Below are 13,855 nucleotides of genomic sequence, written 5' to 3' on the forward strand. Positions count from 1 at the left end.
GCATTGAATTATTTTTATGAAACTCAGTAGCTCATCCTTTTCTTCATTCCTGATGAAATTATCCCAGAACTGGGTGTCCAGGGACACAAATAGTTACGCTTGCTGTTTTAGGCACCTACTTGGGTGGAATTCAAGAATCTAAAGCTAGGAGACTTGACTTCCTCTAGTATACAGCTTTCTCAGTATGATTCAGAATCATAAGGCAAATGCTTAAAATAAGCAGAGACTTTGCAAAAGCAGTCACGGGTGGGGGGTGGGGGAGAGAGAGACACCTGTGGAAACAACAGGAAATGGTTAAAATAAGGGAGAAGCAGGCTGAATGTGGCTAATATTTGTTCTCATGTATTCTCCAGCTGTGTGAAGTCACCTTTACTTTGAGAGAGACTGGTCAGGTTTTGTTTGCCTGTACATTTCAAACCCATCTTACCTTTCCTGTTTCATAAAGGCTCTCCCAATTTAGGTCAGAAACCTGCTATTTGTTGCATGATGCACACAGCACATAGGTTCAGAATCTTGTGCCTAGTAGCTGGGGGAAGGATTCAAATCTACTTCAGGCCAGATCTAATGTAGGACTCACAATAATCACCTTTTTCCTCTGTGTCACTTGGCAGCAGTGACAATCCAGTAGGCAGCTTCCATGTTTAGGTCTTAGGTTCCATGTCCCCTTGCTGAAGAGGCTTTTTAAAAAGGAAGGCCGGAGCTCTGGATTTAAATATGCTTCAGTAAGTTCTGGTATTGGAGTATTTCATGGAGTGTTAGATTGCACTGAGCAAACCAGCTCTTCAAAACTGTTGGCTCCTTTGTTGTCCATCCTCACCCCAGATGCTGCCATTGGTGCCTCTGCTCTTGCCACGCACTCGGCTGACTTGAGACACAAAGATTGGATGCTCTTGGTTGGAAACACTTCATTAATGCCAGGCACTGTAGGGAAAATGCCACTTTGGAGTTCTAATACTATTAAATTCTAATTCTTGGAAACACGTGAAAGGCTTCTAATTTGCCTGGGCTAACACATGCACTTTCAAGGTTACTTAGTAAGCAGAGCATGTCTCACCACTTTTCAATCCAGGTGTGTGGTTTTAAGTCACAGCTAATCTCTCCTTGTCAGTGACACCTCTGGTTTTCCTCTGATAAATATTTGATTCGGAAAGAAAAACATGCACGGTAACTTCCACTCTTTGCGACTCTAATTTAAAACCAAGTCTATCCATTTTTAATAGGAATGTGCTGCACTTAGCCCAGTAAGTCACCTTCTGGGTAGATCAGCTGCTGCTTTGCTGGTTTCTGCATTCCGTGTGGTTTCTGCATTTCCGAGCCAGTGGGTGCTTAGCACCTATGTAGGAGTTCAAAGAGCATGAAATGTGACTTGAAATTCTATGGGACATTAGGTGGCTGAAGATATTTTAGGGACTTCTACTCCAGTAGTATTCTGTGAAGGCTTTTTTTTTAGGAGTCCTCTGGTTAGACAGAGAACAGTTCCATGTTTTCAAATGTTGGGTGATCTCCCTGTTTTATCAGTCTCTGCTATTACTGCAGGGGAAGTCCTGATAGGAGTTAAACTATTGGTAGAAAATACTAGTTATGTCTGAATTAATGAGTTAAAATATTTTTAATAGGACTTGATAAAAAGAAAAATGCTCTGAAAACTCAGAGGCACAGAATATGGAAGCAGTTGGTGCTTTTCTCTTTAAAGGTTGTCCTAATACCTATCAAATAACTTTGCTTCTAACTAGAAATGAACTTTTTTTAACCAAGTGCAAAAACATCCACCAGTTCTTCTTGGCATTTCTTTTTTCCTTTGTTTTGGACTCATGCAGTCTTGTCACTTTAGTCATTCTGGTGGAAACTTGGGGTTTTTGCTTCCTGTCTTGTTGAAATGTTGTCCTGGGAGCCAGCAGTGATCAGTGTTGCTGTCATAGAAGCTGAATGAAGAATTTGGAAAAAGATGCTCCTTTCACTTGTGGGAGCTTTCCAGGTGCTTGGCATGCAGGTTTAGCAATGGACCTGTTAATGTCAGGCATCTTTTAGGGTTAAGCTGGGTGTGTGGTGGCATGGTAAGATAGTTGCCTGAAAGAGCCATCTCCTCAGGCCCTTCAGATCCAGAAAAAACACCCTAAGTGGAAAGCCAGTGTCACCTGCACACTCAAAGTACCACCCTTCATAATGCTGAGAGGTCGTTGTCACCACACTGAGATGTTTTTTGCATTTGCTGTCATAAAGCTATTAAAACATGACAAGTGAAGACAATGACTTGCATCATAAGGGATGATTATAATCTTTAAAGCATGAAATCTTCTTACAGGTCATCTTTCCCTTAATTCCTCTTCCCACCTATGACACATTGGCTGGCTCCGATGTTAAGATCACCTTGTTATTTTTAGAAACCCAGGTGGGAGAGTTTCGAGCAGGTAATTATTAGCATGTGGTGCTGCAAAAAGACACAGGTATTGCACAGTAATTTCTTGGGGCTTTAGAGCAGCAGAAGAACGAGAAGAACTGTGCCTCAAGTGATGCTGGAAGAACAGGCTGCCACCACTTTAAACTGCGGGTACCTGCTGTCAATCTTCTTGCCCAGGGTGTCTCCTGTTCCATTCATGGGGTTTTGAGAGCTGATTGCTGCTGTATCTTCTCAGTCACCCTTCTAGAAACTGTTGCTTGTTCTTTTCAGCAGCAGCAGTTTCACAGCATCCCTTAGGAAGTCAGTCACAGGGGGAGATGGACACACACTGCAGGTGGGAGATGGTGGAAGATGAGAGGAAACATTTCAGCCTTATTGCAGAAATTACTGCTTGAGACTTGTTTAAAGCCTTCTGCCCTGCTGCCTTTTGATAGCAAGAAATACTTTGCTTAAAAGGAATGAGAAAGTGGTAAAAAAGTTTACTGATTTTATACAACTGGATTAAATAAAACAGAGCTTGTTGGTAGTATTTGCACCTGGCTGAAAGAAGAGTGGAAAATGAAAGTTAAAAAGGAAGGTAGATGATGAATCACTGCTCTTAAAATCTTTTTACTGTTGTCCCTTCCTTTAGGGTGGGAATCGTAACTGCCTTAGAGATTGAGTTTGGGAAGTAAACACCCTTACTAGATTATTGCAAACACTGATTTTTTGCTCCCGCAGGAATTGGCTTTAGTTTACTGTAAAATTGCTGCAGGGTAATGCCTCAGGCTGTTTAATTCTGTTCTGCCAAAATGAACTGTCTGAGGGAAGATAAAAATACAAAGGCTGTAAGTGAAATTTGATTGTGTTGCAGGTTTTGAACAACAGACTCTTGGCCACTGTCTGCGCTCTCTTTGGGCTAAAATAGTTGGAATACACGTGATGTGAATTGGTAGGCTCTGCTTGGATTTAACTGCACTAACGTTTTGAGCCGTGTGTGTTATTAAGCTTACTAGAAAAGCAATATTCAGTGTTCTGAAGAAGTGACATGCAATTACCCTTGATACTTACTCAAATTGTAACATTATCAGAGCAGATTTTCTGACACTTTTCTGCTGTTCTTTCACTTCTTTTCCTTTAGAGAGGAATGACTGAAGATTAGTTGTTTGTTGGGAACTGACAAGCAGAGCCCAGATCGCTCTTACCTGATAATTAACATCTTAAGCAGAATCTTGCCTCAGGGGACTGTTTGTGAGTGGTGCCTGGTACCAATGTTGTGCTTTAAAAGTACTTGAGTAAATAACCTATACAGGCAATACTTTTCAAATTAATTGAATTTTAACACTATATTGTGCTTTTTAGCCAGACCAAATTGTATTAAAATTAAACATTTTCTATCTCATTATTAAATAGATTAAAATGCCAGTGCCAGCTTCCAAATAAAACCTGTCCCCTCTGAAAGTACACGATTTCTCTTTTTTTGGGTCTAAGTTCTACAAGCATATATGTGTATGCACACATATGTATGTACACAAATGTATGAGTGACTCTTCAGTGCCCATCTTTGTAGCAAAAGCTCAAATGCTTGCAGTGCAAAGTGGACAAGAGGATTTCCACTGCACCAAGGAGTGGAAGGTTTGTCATCTCCATTTCACCCTTACAGGTGTATTGAATGCAGTTTGGAGCCTTAGAGCTCTGGGTTTGTTCAGGTGCTGCACAGAGAGCCAGTGCGTGTGTTGTCTGTAAGTTCGGCTCCAGGACAACTGAGCTGTGAATAGAAAGGATTAATAAAGAGTGTGAAAAATTAAAAACTATGCCATAAGAGCTATTTTTGTAGCTACATTAAGGGGGTGGGCTGTACTTTGTTTACTGTTGGGGTTGAAAGCTTGACAATTGGTAAATGAACTTGCTGAGAGACAGTATCAGAGCTTAAAAGTGCCCTTTGCTCATGCTCGAGCAGGTAGCAGTAAACGGCGAGGTGAAGGTAGAGGAGTAGGTCCGGTTGTATTGAATGAAAGGCACTTCCCTCCTGCCAGTTAATGAAAACAACCTGGGACCCTGTAAGTGCACACACTTGAGGGGATAAAAAAGGCATTTTAGTTTTACATTTCCTACAGCTCTGCAGGAGCTGTGTTCTAGAGTTAATTCTTAAAGCCAGCTTGAATGCAGAGCTAGGCAGTGGATGAGAGAAAGTGCTGGCACCCCGTTAGTAACAATATTGCAGATGCTGTTGCTCTGGTGTGTTTTTTGGAGTGACAACTCATTTGAACAGGGAGGATGAGCCAAAAGAGGAGGTTTCACCACGGGGCTGGTACAATGGGCTGCTGTTGCACGCCGACCTTTGGGTAAGCAGTGATGAACAGAGAGTGCTGCTGCTGGCGACTGCTGCGTGCTCCGCTCCTGAAAGCTGAATTGGGCCGTCAGACACAGCAGGGGCTGCTGTTCCGCTCTTGTCTGACTCTCTTGTGTCTCTCTCACGGTGGCTGGCTGCCCTGGCAGAGCTCTAATCCCCTGTCCCACACCTATTGATCCCTCCTGTGGCACAGCAGGGCTTCACGCTGTCACTGCTTGCGAGGCTCCGAATGAGAGGGAATCTGGGAAATTGTGGAGGCAGCCCCAAGGTGCTCACATTCCTGCAGCACCTCACAGAGCCCTGGTTGTTCTGGAATCTCTCAGGGTTTCCATGGTAAGCTCTGCAGCCTAAAGCCAGGCCGGGTGGAACCTGGCAAACAGGCCAGGCCTGATCCTGCTGCCATTGGCTCCAAACCCAGCAGAGCGAAGGGAAGGAGTGAAGTGAGTCTCCTGTGGAAACAGATGCTGCGTCAAGGACACTTTGAATGGCAAAACCAGCTCCTGTCAATGATTCAAGGCTGGGCTGGATGGGCCTTGGAGCGAACTGGTGCAGTGGGAGGTGTCCCTGCCCATGGCAGGGGGCTGAAACTGGATCATCCCTAAGGTCCCTCCCAATCCAAACCATTCCGTCATTCTTGTGCACTCTTACACTGCACATTTTGTTGGCTAAGAGGAGTGTTCTGATTAAAGAGAAGTTTCCTGAAAGGAAAGAAAATGTCTAAACCAGCAAACGCCCCAGCTCAGATGCCATTTGAGGTTGGCCAGTTAAAGCTACACAGCAGCAGATGATTTAATTTAAACTTTAATTCTAAAAGCAGCACTTTTTGCTTCAAGAATCATAAGCTCTCTATAGGAGAGAACTTTGCACAAGGGAAGTCTGCAGTGCTTGCTGGGACGTTTGGATGCCAATAGCAATCAAATTATGGCAAAATAGAGCTTTCTCTGGTCTCATTTGCTTGGCCAAGAAGATCATTAAGCCTCAGCTGGACTTCTCATAACTCCTCTATAATTCCTCTATAGCTCCCCAGCTGGAGTTGTACAGACTGAAGTTTTTGAGTGTCCAGATGGTCAAAAATGTGTGTAAAATATGCAACAGAAGAGAGTGGCATCTCAGAGGTTCTGGATTGATTTGGGGCTTTTTGTTTTTCTTGTTTTTTAAATTATTTTAGCCATTCTGCTATCCTAACCTTTGCAGTGGCCGCTCATGCAACACTAATTGATACAAAATCCTGGTTTTGTTTATTCAGTTGTATCACTTAATAATAGAATCTTGTACTAGGGATTTCAGACTGAGGAATGAATGAATATAACTAAAAAATAAAATTTCAAGTTTAAGAAGTTTTAAGCCAAAGTACACCCAAATTCTTTTGTCGAGGTTTTTCCACTTTTGTGAAGTCCGGACAGTTGCTTTGTGTGTATCAACTTTATTTTTAACTTATTCTGGTCAGGAGAACCTCAGCTGGACACAGCTCACAAGTGACAAAGGCTGGGACAGCCCAGAAAATCAGGCTGTAACCAGAAGCTTCTTGTGCTCCTTGGTGACTCCTGGCCCATGGGCCAAGCTTTGGGGCACTCAGCCTTCAGCTCCCATCTGCTGTTTGAAAAATGACTCACGCTGAGCACACGTAGTGAGTAACTACTCCTTTCTTTCGTGGTTCTTTCCTGCCTGTAACAATGACAATACTGGAGACTGCTTGAATTATTAACTCCTCGTAGTCCTAAATACAGCATCCTTCCTGCAGGCTGAGAGGGGCTCTGAAGCTGCAGGAACCTTTTGCTTTGCTTTCTTGCTGCCTGGGAACAGTTCAGATTACCAAAGACTCTACTAAGCCCGCAGGGGACCTCTAACATTGCAGGTAGAAAGATTGGGGTGTGGTATTTTGTTTTGGTTTTGTTTGTTTGGGGATTTTGTGTATTTTTTTTCCTTTTTTTTTTTTTTCTGGTAGGTTACTTTGTAAGTAAAGGTGTGCCTCACTGAAGTTTCCTGTGTTATTTTTCTGTCCTACCCCAATTCCTCTCATCCCTCTGCCCATACACAAACGTACCAAGTCAAGCTTTCTGGGCTGAGGCTTGTTTTTGTTTGTGTGAAAAGATACCAAAAACTATAGTTTACTCCTGACCCTTGCTCTAGAGAAGGTAGAGAGTTCCTAAACCATGAATTAGTGATGGCACCCCATACATATTACATTAGAGCAAGGAACAGTGCAGAAAGTGGTGTGTGCTAATTCAATATCAACCAGCACAGAGTGGCACAAAACTACAGCATTCTGCAGTATTTGTGAACCTAGGGCTTGACATGGCACTTTCCTACATAAAAAGGGTTGCATTGTGCACAGAGTTGTGAAAGTAACGCTGCTATTCAGTGTGTTTCAGCTGTTTTTTTCTGTAGGGAGTTAGTATTTGCTGCCTACTTTGTTGTGTGGCCGGTGTTGGCTTTTTTATTTTTTCAGAACTGGCCAAAGCTCTTGCACGGTCAGCACAGTGCTGCTCCCAATGCTGTGGCCAACCCCCACAGCCATGAAGTCTTAAGCATGCTCAGAATTCGTAGGTTGTTTAGTTCTATCTCCTGTTTACATCACATTAAAAGCAAGGCTTGTCCAGTTTAAATTAACTCTGTGTCTGCCCTGGTTGAATTCACATGCCTTTGAGCCAGGAATAAATGTGGTGACCAATCTCCCTGTAGCACTACATCAAAAATTAATGTCTTCAGGAAAGGCTGGCATTAAAACTTGCCTGCCTGGCTTAGGAGGACTCTATTGCAGTCATTTTGCAAAGAATTCAGTAGTTTCAGCTCCTGCTGATGCTGTGATTCTCTCACATCTGCCAACGAAAGGCTAAAGCCTTCCTGCCTTTGAGCATGGTGTGGTTTCTGTGGTGCTCTGTGACGCTGTTAGAGGCCTCCAGCTCTGGCTGAAGTGCTCAAGAGAATCGACCAGTGGCACAGCTCAGCTTCCCACCCACTGCAGTTTCACATCAGCCCTGGAACTCCTTTCAATCCATTTTCTTAAGCTTTGAAGACTCTTCCGTGATGGTTTTGTTGCAATGTGCTGCTGGGAGCTGGCTCTGCCCTGTCATTACAGGCCTGACAGGAGTAACCTAAACCCTTAAGCTCCATCAGCTTTGCCAAATATTGCTGAGACAGTTGAAATTTATCCCTTCCAAAGCAGACGTTTGGTGGGGTGGCTGAACATCCACGTCCCTGCTTCACAGCTTGCATGATCACATTACTTACAAACAACAAAGGGTTTTTTAGTAGCTCCACTATTTAGCTTTTTTGCTTTCACTCTTTTTGCCTCTTCTCTTCCCAGTTACTTTTTCAAAGGCTTCAGCTGTGTTTGCACATTCAAAGTACTGAATATTGTTGAGGCAGAGTTCTCATTTCCTCCTCATTATTTATAGCTACATCAACTGTTGCAGAGACAAGGAATCCCCTCAGTTTCAGGACAAAAGTTTTCTACTTCCCCTCTCTCATCCCGCTGTGGTATTTTGTGTAGCTCCCTAAAGGAAAGAACCAGTGTTTCATTGCTGGTTATACCTGAGCCACGAGTCTCCTGTGGCAGCAGATATTGCAGGTGGTGGCAGTGGTAGGAGCTGCTTGTGAGCAGGAGTCTGGTTTCAAAAGTGAAAAAATAGGAATATGAATCCAGCTGGAGAATTCCAAGCGATCTACAGCTTAAATCCAGATGACTTTGTCTCAGTGCATCTACTTGTACAAGGGTGAATCCTACTCAGGTTTGCTGTGGGGCAGAAAGGGTTTGCAAATTCCTGCCCCTTGTACCCTCAACATTGAGAATGAGCACAAAATGGGCAAAGCCAGACAAAAATCCTGCAGCAATATCTGTGCTGACTGTGTATCACTGTTGTTCATCGTGTGGTTCCTCATTATGGTTAGAGAACTCTGCAGATTTCTGTTTTCCTTCAGCTTTCTCTGCAATCATGAAAACAGAATAAAGTTAATTTCTACAGAGCCTCAGAAGGATTGTGAACCAAACTTTCTGATATGACTTTAAACATCTCACTGTATTTGAATGAGTTTTGTCTTGCAGTACAGAGGGAAAACGATTCATTTTGATTGCACAGCTGCCGGCATGGCTAACTGTTTATCCACCAAATCGCGGGGTGTTGCTTACCCACCTTCGTGGCAGGACTGGTGGTGTTCTGCCATCTGATGGCAGAGCTGGAACAGAACAACGCTGCTGCCTTCGTGCCAGTGCAGGTTGCTGTGGGTGTATCCAGCTGGGGCAGCTAGAAGGATAAATGTCGATGCAGGGGAATCTGCTATTGGCTGTATTTTAATTGGAAATGAAGGAAATATCCCATCATTTTTCAGCAATCCTGTTTGGGCTGGCTTTGCCCTTCTCTCTGAGACGGCTTGCTCTTTGTGCTTGTTTGCTTGTGCTTCTCACAATCTCACATTGCCCTGGTATTGTAGGAGCAGAAGACAAAGTTCTGATTTTAACTTTGCTGCAGTTCTCCTCTCTGTCTCTCTCTTTTTGTCTCCATTTCCGTGTTTAAAAGTGGGAACAGTGTATCTTGCAGTCTTTCACAAACCCAAACCCATTCCCTAGATTTCAGCCTGGAAATACCCACAAAGACTTTTAAATCCACCTTTCTACACTTTTGGCACAACATAAATAGCTTTATGAACATGCTACTTCTTCACTGTTCTCTCCTCATTTCTGGCTTGATCTCCCTGTAGCTGAGGGCTGTGAGCCTGCTCTTGACTGCATTTGATTGTGGGTCCTGAAAATAAGTGATTTAGCCATGGAGACCAAGCCTGGAAGAGAGCAAACAGACCCTGGGCCAGTATCCTGTGACAGGGGAAGCTGGTCTCACTTGGCTGATCAAGAGCAAATTCATGGACTCCCACATACAAATACTCCTGGACTTCCTTCTCCTGCACTTTTAAGCTCGTTTGACAGGTCATTCATCTCTTCCTACTATTTGGACTCAGCTCCATCTCCTGGCAAGGCAGAGGTACCCACTGTGAAACAGGCTGTGCAGTGATACCTGGAGTCACCTGGAGTCCTCTCCTTTCATGTCCTGTTCTTGATGTGATGTGAAGTGCAGACATGACTGACAGCATAGCCAGGCTGATGTAATATATTTTTATTTTAAGTATGTTTCTGAAAAAATCTGCAAGGACTCATCTCGCTGCTGCCTGCCTGAGATGGCGTATTTATGTATTTTGAGCATACTCTGTAAGCACTGTGATACTGTAAGTCTTTACCCATGTTAAAACAGGCACTGGAATGTATTCACTGTACTCTCCAAAAATTTGGTGATGTATTGGATTCAATTTTGGCTGTGTGTCTGTTAGCCATCAATTTCCTATGAGATGTGCAGTTGATTAGACATAAAGAAATTGGGTACTTGTGAAAATCAGTTCAGTCTCCTGATCTCCAAAGCCTGAGGAATGTTTGTTCAGCCAAATTGTGCCAGATCGCAGCAGCACCATTTCACCTGTCCTTGTCAAAGTGTGGTGTGACACAAAAATGTGCTGGTTAATTGGGGTGCTTGCCTTGCAGCAGCTGCACGTGTGAGGTTCCCTAAGGGCTCCTCTCTGTGCACACAATGCTGACAGGGGATGGAGGGAGGGATGGACAGATGGACAGACTGCGCACAAAGCAGTGCAGGACAGCTGCCAGCAATGGAGGCCCTGTTTCTCCAGCGCTTCACATCTCGAGCTCTGCCAGGCTGGTGCTATGACCTCTTCCCCAGGGAGCCTGTTCCAGTGCCAACCACCCTCTGGGTGGAAAACCTTTTCCTGATAAGTAGGTGAGCAAGGAGAGCCAGGACCTTGCACCCTTTGTGCTCGTCACAGCTCCTCTGAGGTGCGATGTTCCATGAGCTTGGGCTCATCACATTCCAGCGTTTATCCTTCTGGAAGTGACAGAGTGCTAAATACACAGCCTGGATACCTGCAGTGGTTGCTAATACGCACAAAATAATAAAATTTCACAAAATGAATGCTTTAGTATTCCTCTATTTTTTATTTATATTTACATTGAGGAGCTGCCACTGTGCTATTAAGACCATGCATTGCACAAAACATTCCCAAGGGGAATGCACTTGGGAGCTAAGTGACCAACTTGCTTCTGATTGTTGCTGATTTGTTTAATCCATATGCCAGATCTTAGCTGAAAAGCACTAGTATTGATCTGTCCTTACAAAGCATTTTGAGATATTGAGGTCAAACTCTTCAGCTAAGCACAATTTTGTTCCCTCTCTCTTCCTTCGTTTGTCCTTTCCCAATTAATCACTTCTGCGGTAAATGTAAGGCTGGACTCTATCCAAGGGAAGCTTTGGCTGATACCTCAATGCATTGTGCTCTTCATAACCTGCAGTGTTTCTGCATTTGTTGTCATTGTCCACCTTGTTTGGTTTTGGTCTTGTTTGCTCTGAAAGGTAAAAATCTCTGTCTGGGAGAAGACTCAGGTGTAACAGGAAAATGGCTCATCACAGGTGTAAGTAACTGAACCTGTATCTGTAATTCTCATGAATTGGAAAATGGAGAAATGGAGCTGCAGTGAAAGGTGGGAATAGGCCAGCAGGTGCTGTTTCTTCTAATTCTTGGTACCAGTTACTTTTGGCTCATACATCAGCTATTGCACATTGCGGGATGAAAAAGAGCTCAGTGCATTTCCCATTAAAATTGCGCTCCTTTTTTTGCACAGGAGACCCAAATAGATCTTGATGCATATCCAAAATCCTGAATTAAAGACCAAGTGTTCTGGGAAATGGCGTCTTGGGGGGGTTCTGTGAGTTCTTACTGCCCCAAGTGCTCCTTTGAACATTCTTGCCATTGTGCACTTTGTTCGGTGCCCTGACAGGCCAGCTGAAAAATTTAGGAGGGAGTAGAGGGCTGAAGTGAAAACATTATCCAAAGCCAACCTTTTGGTTTTACTGCTCCCTCTGAGTCCTTGCTTGAGTTAATTGGAGGCAATAGAACATAAATCAGTGTCTCTCTGAGGCAAGAACCTGCAGCCCTTTCAGTTTTGGGGCGGGCTATGATGGGAACACAGTGGGAGCAAGAGGGGAAGTGTTCAAAGTCCCTCTGCATCCAAGGGAATCTGATCCATGAGGCTGACTAACACGTGGGAGGATGTGGAGCAGACCTAAGCTGTGCAGGTGTGGTAGCAGCTTTCCTGGTTAAATTCCAGACTTACTGGGTGACTTTTAACTTCTGTTGTGCTGCTAAAAGTCTGTAAAGATACTCTGCCCTTTCAGGGATCTTCACCCCTGAAGAAAAGCGATTTCATAATCCCTGGAGTGGGAGGGGAGATACATTAACACTTCAGAATATTTAGCTGAGACATGTTTATTAAGCAGAACTAGACAGGAGCTTGTCACACAAGCTTGGAACAGAACTGAAAACTCTGGATCTGCTCTTAGGACAGTGCTGTGTCTAAAACAGGCTGAAGTTTCCTGATGGATTTTGATGTTTGAAATTGTAAGTGGGGGCTACATTTGAAAGGAATGGACTGTTCTGTCTAGGGCATGTATTCATTCCTTTGCATTGGCACTGGCATTCAATTTTTGATTAAAAGCTTTGGCCAAGAAACCAATCCAGCTATAAAAGCAAATCCAGCTACATCAAACAAGCTCAGGTCTCCACAGAGCCTGGCCAGAGCTGAGACTGGCACAAGAGGAATGGCAGCAACACACGTCCATGGGAGATGGGGCACAACTGCCCTCTTGGTAGCAGCCTAATTTTGGGTTTAAAGCCACCAGGAGCCTGCAAGCCCTGTGAGAACCCACATCAGTTATTTTGGGGCACTTGTGAAGGATTTGCCTCGTGGTTTTTGCCTGTCAGTTTGTCCTTGGTACAGAAACAAGCACCTGTCAGCACCATTTTTATTAATAGGTTCAAAATGGTACTGGCTTAAAACTTCTGTCTCTGACCTTTTTGTACGTACTTACTTACTTAATTTTCAGCCAAACAATTTGCTCCCCAACAAGTGCTTGGTCGACTGAAAAATCATGGAAATGAATCTTTCTGGAAAATGAATTGATAGCACGGTGAGCATTTTTACTGCAAGATTTTAGTTTGCAGGTCTTTTTTGCAATTTTCACCCAAACCTAGCTATAATCCTAAAATAGAAGACCAGTTTAACTAGGATTCATGTGGGAATATCAAGCTGAAATCATGTAGTTTGTCTTTTGCAAATCAGGTCTATTTATCAATGATCTCTGCTGGTCTAAAAAAGTACATGAATCCCAAAAATGTGAAGGCGTAACACGGTTCTGCTCTGAGATGTGACTTTGTTTGTACAGAGGGAGAGGGAAAAACATGGCTGTGAGTTGCAGAGGTACTTAATGCTGTGATTTTAAGAACTGAGAATCCCTAATTCCCTCAGTTTTTCAATTTATTGATCTTTGAAGTAACATGAAGGCTCTGGCTGAAAAAAGTGAATGCCAAGCTCCCCTCTGTCAATGTGAGGGTGGATGGTGGCTTTTGAAGCATATTCAAACCGAGGGGAGTTTTGTGCTGGTGCCATTCAGGATCTTTCATAAGCTTTTGGGGAGATTGTAGGCAATAATGGGTTTACCTTGAGAATTAGACTTCGTTTTTTTGTTACAACAAACCTGGGTGTAATTTGAAACAAGTCATTGGAATTACAATAGGTTAAAACCGGTGAAAAATAAGTTTGTTGGAGAATCAAAATTCCTGCCCAACTATCCAAACATAAGTACATTCAGTCCATGTTAAAACTAAATCTGCTTTCAGTTAAGAACTGAAATAATTAAGAAGTATTGGATTCAGAAGCATAATACATACATGAATTATATGATTTGTGAAGTTTAATATTTTGACCTATTATATCTTGTTTAAAATATGAGGCCATTAATTTTATTGAGCTTAGAGGTTTTCCAGTTTTCCAGCAGTGACCTTGCAAACTGTTAGGATGTGACCAGTGTCCCTCAAAAGCACAGCTCATTGTATTTAAAAAAAACCAAATTCAACCAAACCCAACAAAAACCCAATCCCATTTAAATCTTATTTTTTCTACTGATCTTCCAACAGGTTAATTACTAACCAGCATTTGCTGTTCATTTCACTCTTCACTCCTTGTTCCCTCTTCTCCTAAGTTTCACACTGTCACTGGGTGAACACATTTTCCA

Source organism: Corvus moneduloides, chromosome 6 (assembly GCF_009650955.1).
Source record: "Corvus moneduloides isolate bCorMon1 chromosome 6, bCorMon1.pri, whole genome shotgun sequence".
Classification (NCBI taxonomy): Eukaryota; Metazoa; Chordata; class Aves; order Passeriformes; family Corvidae; genus Corvus; species Corvus moneduloides.